Raw genomic sequence first — 8639 nt, forward strand, 5'->3', positions numbered from 1 at the left:
ATCGTATTCCAATACATCCTGGATGAGAGAATTTACTACACGTAACATTTTATGTGCACAGAACAGGACTTTTCTAAAGAACACATCAACATTCAATAAACAAAATGTTATTATTTGGCAGGGAAAAAAGGACTTTTGCTTGAAATGGAAATTGTCGCTTCTGCCTAAAGCACAAGAAAGCGTCCCTTGAGGATTATATGCAGATAGATTAGTTTTTTACCAATCCAGGACCTTCCAATGAAGTCATGTCTTGCAAGCATGTCAAAAAATTAGATTCAATGCACCTTGCATTAACATCAAGACACTGACGCTCTAATAGTTTTACTCGTTTAAACCCTTTTAAGGCATATTGCTGATATCAAAGAAGGCCACGCCACCTTTGCAAAAACTTACTTCCTCCAAGAGCACTTTAGAACGGGTGCTTTTAGCTTCCACAAGGTTGCCAAAACCTTTCTTTTCGGTGATAGATTTTACTCCCAAGCATCTTTTGGACACAAGGAACATGACGGCAAAGGTGCCAAAAGGTCTCCAAAAATGCCAGCATTTCATTATATGGGAAAATCAGTCAATCAAAAGATTCTCCAGAGAAGCTAAACGATTTACCATTTAACCAGGCATGGCAAGGGTTTGCATTTGGCGTATTGCTTAAGGTTCTTCTTGATTTTTCACTCAGGTGGTAGAACATCATGCTTGGTGGCTTTCTTTTCTTGACCTAAAGCAGCCTATCAATGCAGTGCTGTGATATATTTATTCCAGAAGATGTATGAAGAATCTTGCGAAGTGTGGAGTTTGTGAGCTCCCAAACATAGCTCAATGTTTAACCCCGCTCCAAAGAGGATAATGCCTTTTTGCAAGAGCTTCCTTTTCTTGCATAATCTTCAGGCAACCTTCTCCTTATGTCAACCGATCCGTGTCCAAATAAGTTAAGCTTTTCACTTGGTCTGGCATTTAGGATTCCTGTTTTTTCAGACATAGAGGTGAAAACAAATCATTTTAGGAAACCTTTCAAAATGCCAAGAACTTTTGGTTGTCTTGTGTTACCCACTCTAGAGAAAAGGTGACAGAGCTTCCCATATGGTCTAGCGGTTAGGATTCCTGGTTTTCACCCAGGCGGCCGGGCTCGACTCCCGGTATGGGAATTGTCCTTAGCTTTTCTTCTTTAGTCACATTTTAATCTCACCCATATAAGTTAATGTCTCCGGTTTACTATTCTATCCGCACTGGATTGAAGATTGCTCCTAGTCAGATTATAGAAATAAACATCGTATTCCAATACATCCTGGATGAGAGAATTTACTACACGTAACATTTTATGTGCACAGAACAGGACTTTTCTAAAGAACACATCAACATTCAATGAAAATTTTTTATTATTTGGCAGGGAAAAAATGACTTTTGCTTGAAATGGAAATTGTCGCTTCTGCCTAAAGCACAAGAAAGCGTCCCTTGAGGATTATATGCAGATAGATTAGTTTTTTACCAATCCAGGACCTTCCAATGAAGTCATGTCTTGCAAACATGTCAAAAAATTAGATTCAATGCACCTTGCATTAACATCAAGACACTGACGCTCTAATAGTTTTACTCGTTTAAACCCTTTTAAGGCATATTGCTGATATCAAAGAAGGCCACGCCACCTTTGCAAAAACTTACTTCCTCCAAGAGCACTTTAGAACGGGTGCTTTTAGCTTCCACAAGGTTGCCAAAACCTTTCTTTTCGGTGATAGATTTTACTCCCAAGTATCTTTTGGACACAAGGAACATGACGGCAAAGGTGCCAAAAGGTCTCCAAAAATGCCAGCATTTCATTATATGGGAAAATCAGTCAATCAAAAGATTCTCCAGAGAAGCTAAACGATTTACCATTTAACCAGGCATGGCAAGGGCTTGCATTTGGCGTATTGCTTAAGGTTCTTCTTGATTTTTCACTCAGGTGGTAGAACATCATGCTTGGTGGCTTTCTTTTCTTGACCTAAAGCAGCCTATCAATGCAGTGCTGTGATATATTTATTCCAGAAGATGTATGAAGAATCTTGCGAAGTGTGGAGTTTGTGAGCTCCCAAACATAGCTCAATGTTTAACCCCGCTCCAAAGAGGATAATGCCTTTTTGCAAGAGCTTCCTTTTCTTGCATAATCTTCAGGCAACCTTCTCCTTATGTCAACCGATCCGTGTCCAAATAAGTTAAGCTTTTCACTTGGTCTGGCATTTAGGATTCCTGTTTTTTCAGACATAGAGGTGAAAACAAATCATTTTAGGAAACCTTTCAAAATGCCAAGAACTTTTGGTTGTCTTGTGTTACCCACTCTAGAGAACAGGTGACAGAGCTTCCCATATGGTCTAGCGGTTAGGATTCCTGGTTTTTACCCAGGCGGCCCGGGTTCGACTCCCGGTATGGGAATTGTCCTTAGTTTTTCATCTTTAATCACCTTTTAATCTCACCCATATAAATTAATGTCTCCGGTTTACTGTTCTATCCGCACTGGATTGAAGATTGCTCCTAGTCAGATTATAGAAATAAACATCGTATTCCAATACATCCTGGATCAGAGAATTTTTCTACACGTAACATTTTATGTGCACAGAACAGGACTTTTCTAAAGAACACATCAACATTCAATAAACAAAATGTTATTATTTGGCAGGGAAAAAATGACTTTTGCTTGAAATGGAAATTGTCGCTTCTGCCTAAAGCACAAGAAAGCGTCCCTTGAGGATTATATGCAGATAGATTAGTTTTTTACCAATCCAGGACCTTCCAATGAAGTCATGTCTTGCAAACATGTCAAAAAATTAGATTCAATGCACCTTGCATTAACATCAAGACACTGACGCTCTAATAGTTTTACTCGTTTAAACCCTTTTAAGGCATATTGCTGATATCAAAGAAGGCCACGCCACCTTTGCAAAAACTTACTTCCTCCAAGAGCACTTTAGAACGGGTACTTTTAGCTTCCGCAAGGTTGCCAAAACCTTTCTTTTCGGTGACAGATTTTACTCCCAAGTATCTTTTGGACACAAGGAACATGACGGCAAAGGTGCCAAAAGGTCTCCAAAAATGCCAGCATTTCATTATATGGGAAAATCAGTCAATCAAAAGATTCTCCAGAGAAGCTAAACGATTTACAATTTAACCAGGCATGGCAAGGGCTTGCATTTGGCGTATTGCTTAAGGTTCTTCTTGATTTTTCACTCAGGTGGTAGAACATCATGCTTGGTGGCTTTCTTTTCTTGACCTAAAGCAGCCTATCAATGCAGTGCTGTGATATATTTATTCCAGAAGATGTATGAAGAATCTTGCGAAGTGTGGAGTTTGTGAGTTCCCAAACATAGCTCAATGTTTAACCCCGCTCCAAAGAGGATAATGCCTTTTTGCAAGAGCTTCCTTTTCTTGCATAATCTTCAGGCAACCTTCTCCTTATGTCAACCGATCCGTGTCCAAATAAGTTAAGCTTTTCACTTGGTCTGGCATTTAGGATTCCTGTTTTTTCAGACATAGAGGTGAAAACAAATCATTTTAGGAAACCTTTCAAAATGCCAAGAACTTTTGGTTGTCTTGTGTTACCCACTCTAGAGAAAAGGTGACAGAGCTTCCCATATGGTCTAGCGGTTAGGATTCCTGGTTTTCACCCAGGCGGCCCGGGTTCGACTCCCGGTATGGGAATTGTCCTTAGCTTTTCTTCTTTAATCACCTTTTAATCTCACCCATATAAGTTAATGTCTCCGGTTTACTATTCTATCCGCACTGGATTGAAGATTGCTCCTAGTCAGATTATAGAAATAAACATCGTATTCCAATACATCCTGGATGAGAGAATTTACTACACGTAACATTTTATGTGCACAGAACAGGACTTTTCTAAAGAACACATCAACATTCAATAAACAAAATGTTATTATTTGGCAGGGAAAAAATGACTTTTGCTTGAAATGGAAATTGTCGCTTCTGCCTAAAGCACAAGAAAGCGTCCCTTGAGGATTATATGCAGATAGATTAGTTTTTTACCAATCCAGGACCTTCCAATGAAGTCATGTCTTGCAAACATGTCAAAAAATTAGATTCAATGCACCTTGCATTAACATCAAGACACTGACGCTCTAATAGTTTTACTCGTTTAAACCCTTTTAAGGCATATTGCTGATATCAAAGAAGGCCACGCCACCTTTGCAAAAACTTACTTCCTCCAAGAGCACTTTAGAACGGGTGCTTTTAGCTTCCACAAGGTTGCCAAAACCTTTCTTTTCGGTGATAGATTTTACTCCCAAGCATCTTTTGGACACAAGGAACATGACGGCAAAGGTGCCAAAAGGTCTCCAAAAATGCCAGCATTTCATTATATGGGAAAATCAGTCAATCAAAAGATTCTCCAGAGAAGCTAAACGATTTACCATTTAACCAGGCATGGCAAGGGTTTGCATTTGGCGTATTGCTTAAGGTTCTTCTTGATTTTTCACTCAGGTGGTAGAACATCATGCTTGGTGGCTTTCTTTTCTTGACCTAAAGCAGCCTATCAATGCAGTGCTGTGATATATTTATTCCAGAAGATGTATGAAGAATCTTGCGAAGTGTGGAGTTTGTGAGCTCCCAAACATAGCTCAATGTTTAACCCCGCTCCAAAGAGGATAATGCCTTTTTGCAAGAGCTTCCTTTTCTTGCATAATCTTCAGGCAACCTTCTCCTTATGTCAACCGATCCGTGTCCAAATAAGTTAAGCTTTTCACTTGGTCTGGCATTTAGGATTCCTGTTTTTTCAGACATAGAGGTGAAAACAAATCATTTTAGGAAACCTTTCAAAATGCCAAGAACTTTTGGTTGTCTTGTGTTACCCACTCTAGAGAAAAGGTGACAGAGCTTCCCATATGGTCTAGCGGTTAGGATTCCTGGTTTTCACCCAGGCGGCCGGGCTCGACTCCCGGTATGGGAATTGTCCTTAGCTTTTCTTCTTTAGTCACCTTTTAATCTCACCCATATAAGTAGATGTCTCCGGTTTACTATTCTATCCGCACCGGATTGAAGATTGCTCCTAGTCAGATTATAGAAATAAACATCGTATTCCAATACATCCTGGATGAGAGAATTTACTACACGTTACATTTTATGTGCACAGAACAGGACTTTTCTAAAGAACACATCAACATTCAATAAACAAAATGTTATTATTTGGCAGGGAAAAAATGACTTTTGCTTGAAATGGAAATTGTCGCTTCTGCCTAAAGCACAAGAAAGCGTCCCTTGAGGATTATATGCAGATAGATTAGTTTTTTACCAATCCAGGACCTTCCAATGAAGTCATGTCTTGCAAACATGTCAAAAAATTAGATTCAATGCACCTTGCATTAACATCAAGACACTGACGCTCTAATAGTTTTACTCGTTTAAACCCTTTTAAGGCATATTGCTGATATCAAAGAAGGCCACGCCACCTTTGCAAAAACTTACTTCCTCCAAGAGCACTTTAGAACGGGTGCTTTTAGCTTCCACAAGGTTGCCAAAACCTTTCTTTTCGGTGATAGATTTTACTCCCAAGTATCTTTTGGACACAAGGAACATGACGGCAAAGGTGCCAAAAGGTCTCCAAAAATGCCAGCATTTCATTACATGTGAAAATCAGTCAATCAAAAGATTTTCCAGAGAAGCTAAATGATTTACCATTTAACCAGGCATGGCAAGGGTTTGCATTTGGCGTATTGCTTAAGGTTCTTCTTGATTTTTCACTCAGGTGGTAGAACATCATGCTTGGTGGCTTTCTTTTCTTGACCTAAAGCAGCCTATCAATGCAGTGCTGTGATATATTTATTCCAGAAGATGTATGAAGAATCTTGCGAAGTGTGGAGTTTGTGAGCTCCCAAACATAGCTCAATGTTTAACCCGGCGCCAAAGAGGATAATGCCTTTTTGCAAGAGCTTCCTTTTCTTGCATAATCTTCAGGCAACCTTCTCCTTATGTCAACCGATCCGTGTCAAAATAAGTTAAGCTTTTCACTTGGTCTGGCATTTAGGATTCCTGTTTTTTCAGACATAGAGGTGAAAACAAATCATTTTAGGAAACCTTTCAAAATGCCAAGAACTTTTGGTTGTCTTGTGTTACCCACTCTAGAGAAAAAGTGACAGAGCTTCCCATATGGTCTAGCGGTTAGGATTCCTGGTTTTCACATAGGCGGCCCGGGTTCGACTCCCGGTATGGGAATTGTCCTTAGCTTTTCTTCTTTAGTCACCTTTTGTTCTCACCCATATAAGTAGATGTCTCCGGTTTACTATTCTATCCGCACTGGATTGAAGATTGCTCCTAGTCAGATTATAGAAATAAACATCGTATTCCAATACATCCTGGATGAGAGAATTTACTACACGTTACATTTTATGTGCACAGAACAGGACTTTTCTAAAGAACACATCAACATTCAATAAACAAAATGTTATTATTTGGCAGGGAAAAAATGACTTTTGCTTGAAATGGAAATTGTCGCTTCTGCCTAAAGCACAAGAAAGCGTCCCTTGAGGATTATATGCAGATAGATTAGTTTTTTTACCAATCCAGGACCTTCCAATGAAGTCATGTCTTGCAAACATGTCAAAAAATTAGATTCAATGCACCTTGCATTAACATCAAGACACTGACGCTCTAATAGTTTTACTCGTTTAAACCCTTTTAAGGCATATTGCTGATATCAAAGAAGGCCACGCCACCTTTGCAAAAACTTACTTCCTCCAAGAGCACTTTAGAACGGGTACTTTTAGCTTCCGCAAGGTTGCCAAAACCTTTCTTTTCGGTGACAGATTTTACTCCCAAGTATCTTTTGGACACAAGGAGCATGACGGCAAAGGTGCCAAAAGGTCTCCAAAAATGCCAGCATTTCATTATATGGGAAAATCAGTCAATCAAAAGATTCTCCAGAGAAGCTAAACGATTTACCATTTAACGAGGCATGGCAAGGGTTTGCATTTGGCGTATTGCTTAAGGTTCTTCTTGATTTTTCACTCAGGTGGTAGAACATAATGCTTGGTGGCTTTCTTTTCTTGACCTAAAGCAGCCTATCAATGCAGTGCTGTGATATATTTATTCCAGAAGATGTATGAAGAATCTTGCGAAGTGTGGAGTTTGTGAGCTCCCAAACATAGCTCAATGTTTAACCCCGCTCCAAAGAGGATAATGCCTTTTTGCAAGAGCTTCCTTTTCTTGCATAATCTTCAGGCAACCTTCTCCTTATGTCAACCGATCTGTGTCAAAATAAGTTAAGCTTTTCCCTTGGTCTGGCATTTAGGATTCCTGGTTTTTCAGACATAGAGGTGAAAACTAATCATTTTAGGAAACCTTTCAAAATGACAAGAACTTTTGGTTGTCTTGTGTTACCCACTCTAGAGAAATGGTGACAGAGCTTCCCATATGGTCTAGCGATTAGGATTCCTGGTTTTCACCCAGGTGGCCCAGGTTCGACTCCCGGTATGGGAATTGTCCGTAGCTTTTCTTCTTTAGTCACCTTTTAATCTCACCCATATAAGTAGATGTCTCCGGTTTACTATTCAATCCGCACCGGATTGAAGATTGCTCCTAGTCAGATTATAGAAATAAACATCGTATTCCAATACATCCTGGATGAGAGAATTTACTACACGTTACATTTTATGTGCACAGAACAGGACTTTTCTTAAGAACACATCAACATTCAATAAACAAAATGTTATTATTTGGCAGGGAAAAAATGACTTTTGCTTGAAATGGAAATTGTCGCTTCTGCCTAAAGCACAAGAAAGCGTCCCTTGAGGATTATATGCAGATAGATTAGTTTTTTACCAATCCAGGACCTTCCAATGAAGTCATGTCTTGCAAAAATGTCAAAAAATTAGATTCAATGCACCTTGCATTAACATCAAGACACTGACGCTCTAATAGTTTTACTCGTTTAAACCCTTTTAAGGCATATTGCTGATATCAAAGAAGGCCACGCCACCTTTGCAAAAACTTACTTCCTCCAAGAGCACTTTAGAACGGGTACTTTTAGCTTCCGCAAGGTTGCCAAAACCTTTCTTTTCGGTGACAGATTTTACTCCCAAGTATCTTTTGGACACAAGGAACATGACGGCAAAGGTGCCAAAAGGTCTCCAAAAATGCCAGCATTTCATTATATGGGAAAATCAGTCAATCAAAAGATTCTCCAGAGAAGCTAAACGATTTACCATTTAACCAGGCATGGCAAGGGCTTGCATTTGGCGTATTGCTTAAGGTTCTTCTTGATTTTTCACTCAGGTGGTAGAACATCATGCTTGGTGGCTTTCTTTTCTTGACCTAAAGCAGCCTATCAATGCAGTGCTGTGATATATTTATTCCAGAAGATGTATGAAGAATCTTGCGAAGTGTGGAGTTTGTGAGCTCCCAAACATAGCTCAATGTTTAACCCCGCTCCAAAGAGGATAATGCCTTTTTGCAAGAGCTTCCTTTTCTTGCATAATCTTCAGGCAACCTTCTCCTTATGTCAACCGATCCGTGTCCAAATAAGTTAAGCTTTTTACTTGGTCTGGCATTTAGGATTCCTGTTTTTTCAGACATAGAGGTGAAAACAAATCATTTTAGGAAACCTTTCAAAATGCCAAGAACTTTTGGTTGTCTTGTGTTACCCACTCTAGAGAAATGGTGACAGAGCT

At 39.4% G+C, this 8639-nt stretch overlaps 1 non-coding gene across 1 annotated transcript; it reads left to right on the top strand.

The window, feature by feature from the left end:
- The first annotated feature begins 3591 nt into the window (after positions 1-3591).
- On the top strand, positions 3592-3663 carry TRNAE-UUC (transfer RNA glutamic acid (anticodon UUC)). The gene has a single exon. It is a non-coding gene; the product is annotated as a tRNA-Glu (tRNA).
- Positions 3664-8639: the final 4976 nt, after the last annotated feature.

This window comes from Pelobates fuscus, chromosome 3 (genome assembly GCF_036172605.1).
Source record: "Pelobates fuscus isolate aPelFus1 chromosome 3, aPelFus1.pri, whole genome shotgun sequence".
Classification (NCBI taxonomy): domain Eukaryota; kingdom Metazoa; phylum Chordata; class Amphibia; order Anura; family Pelobatidae; genus Pelobates; species Pelobates fuscus.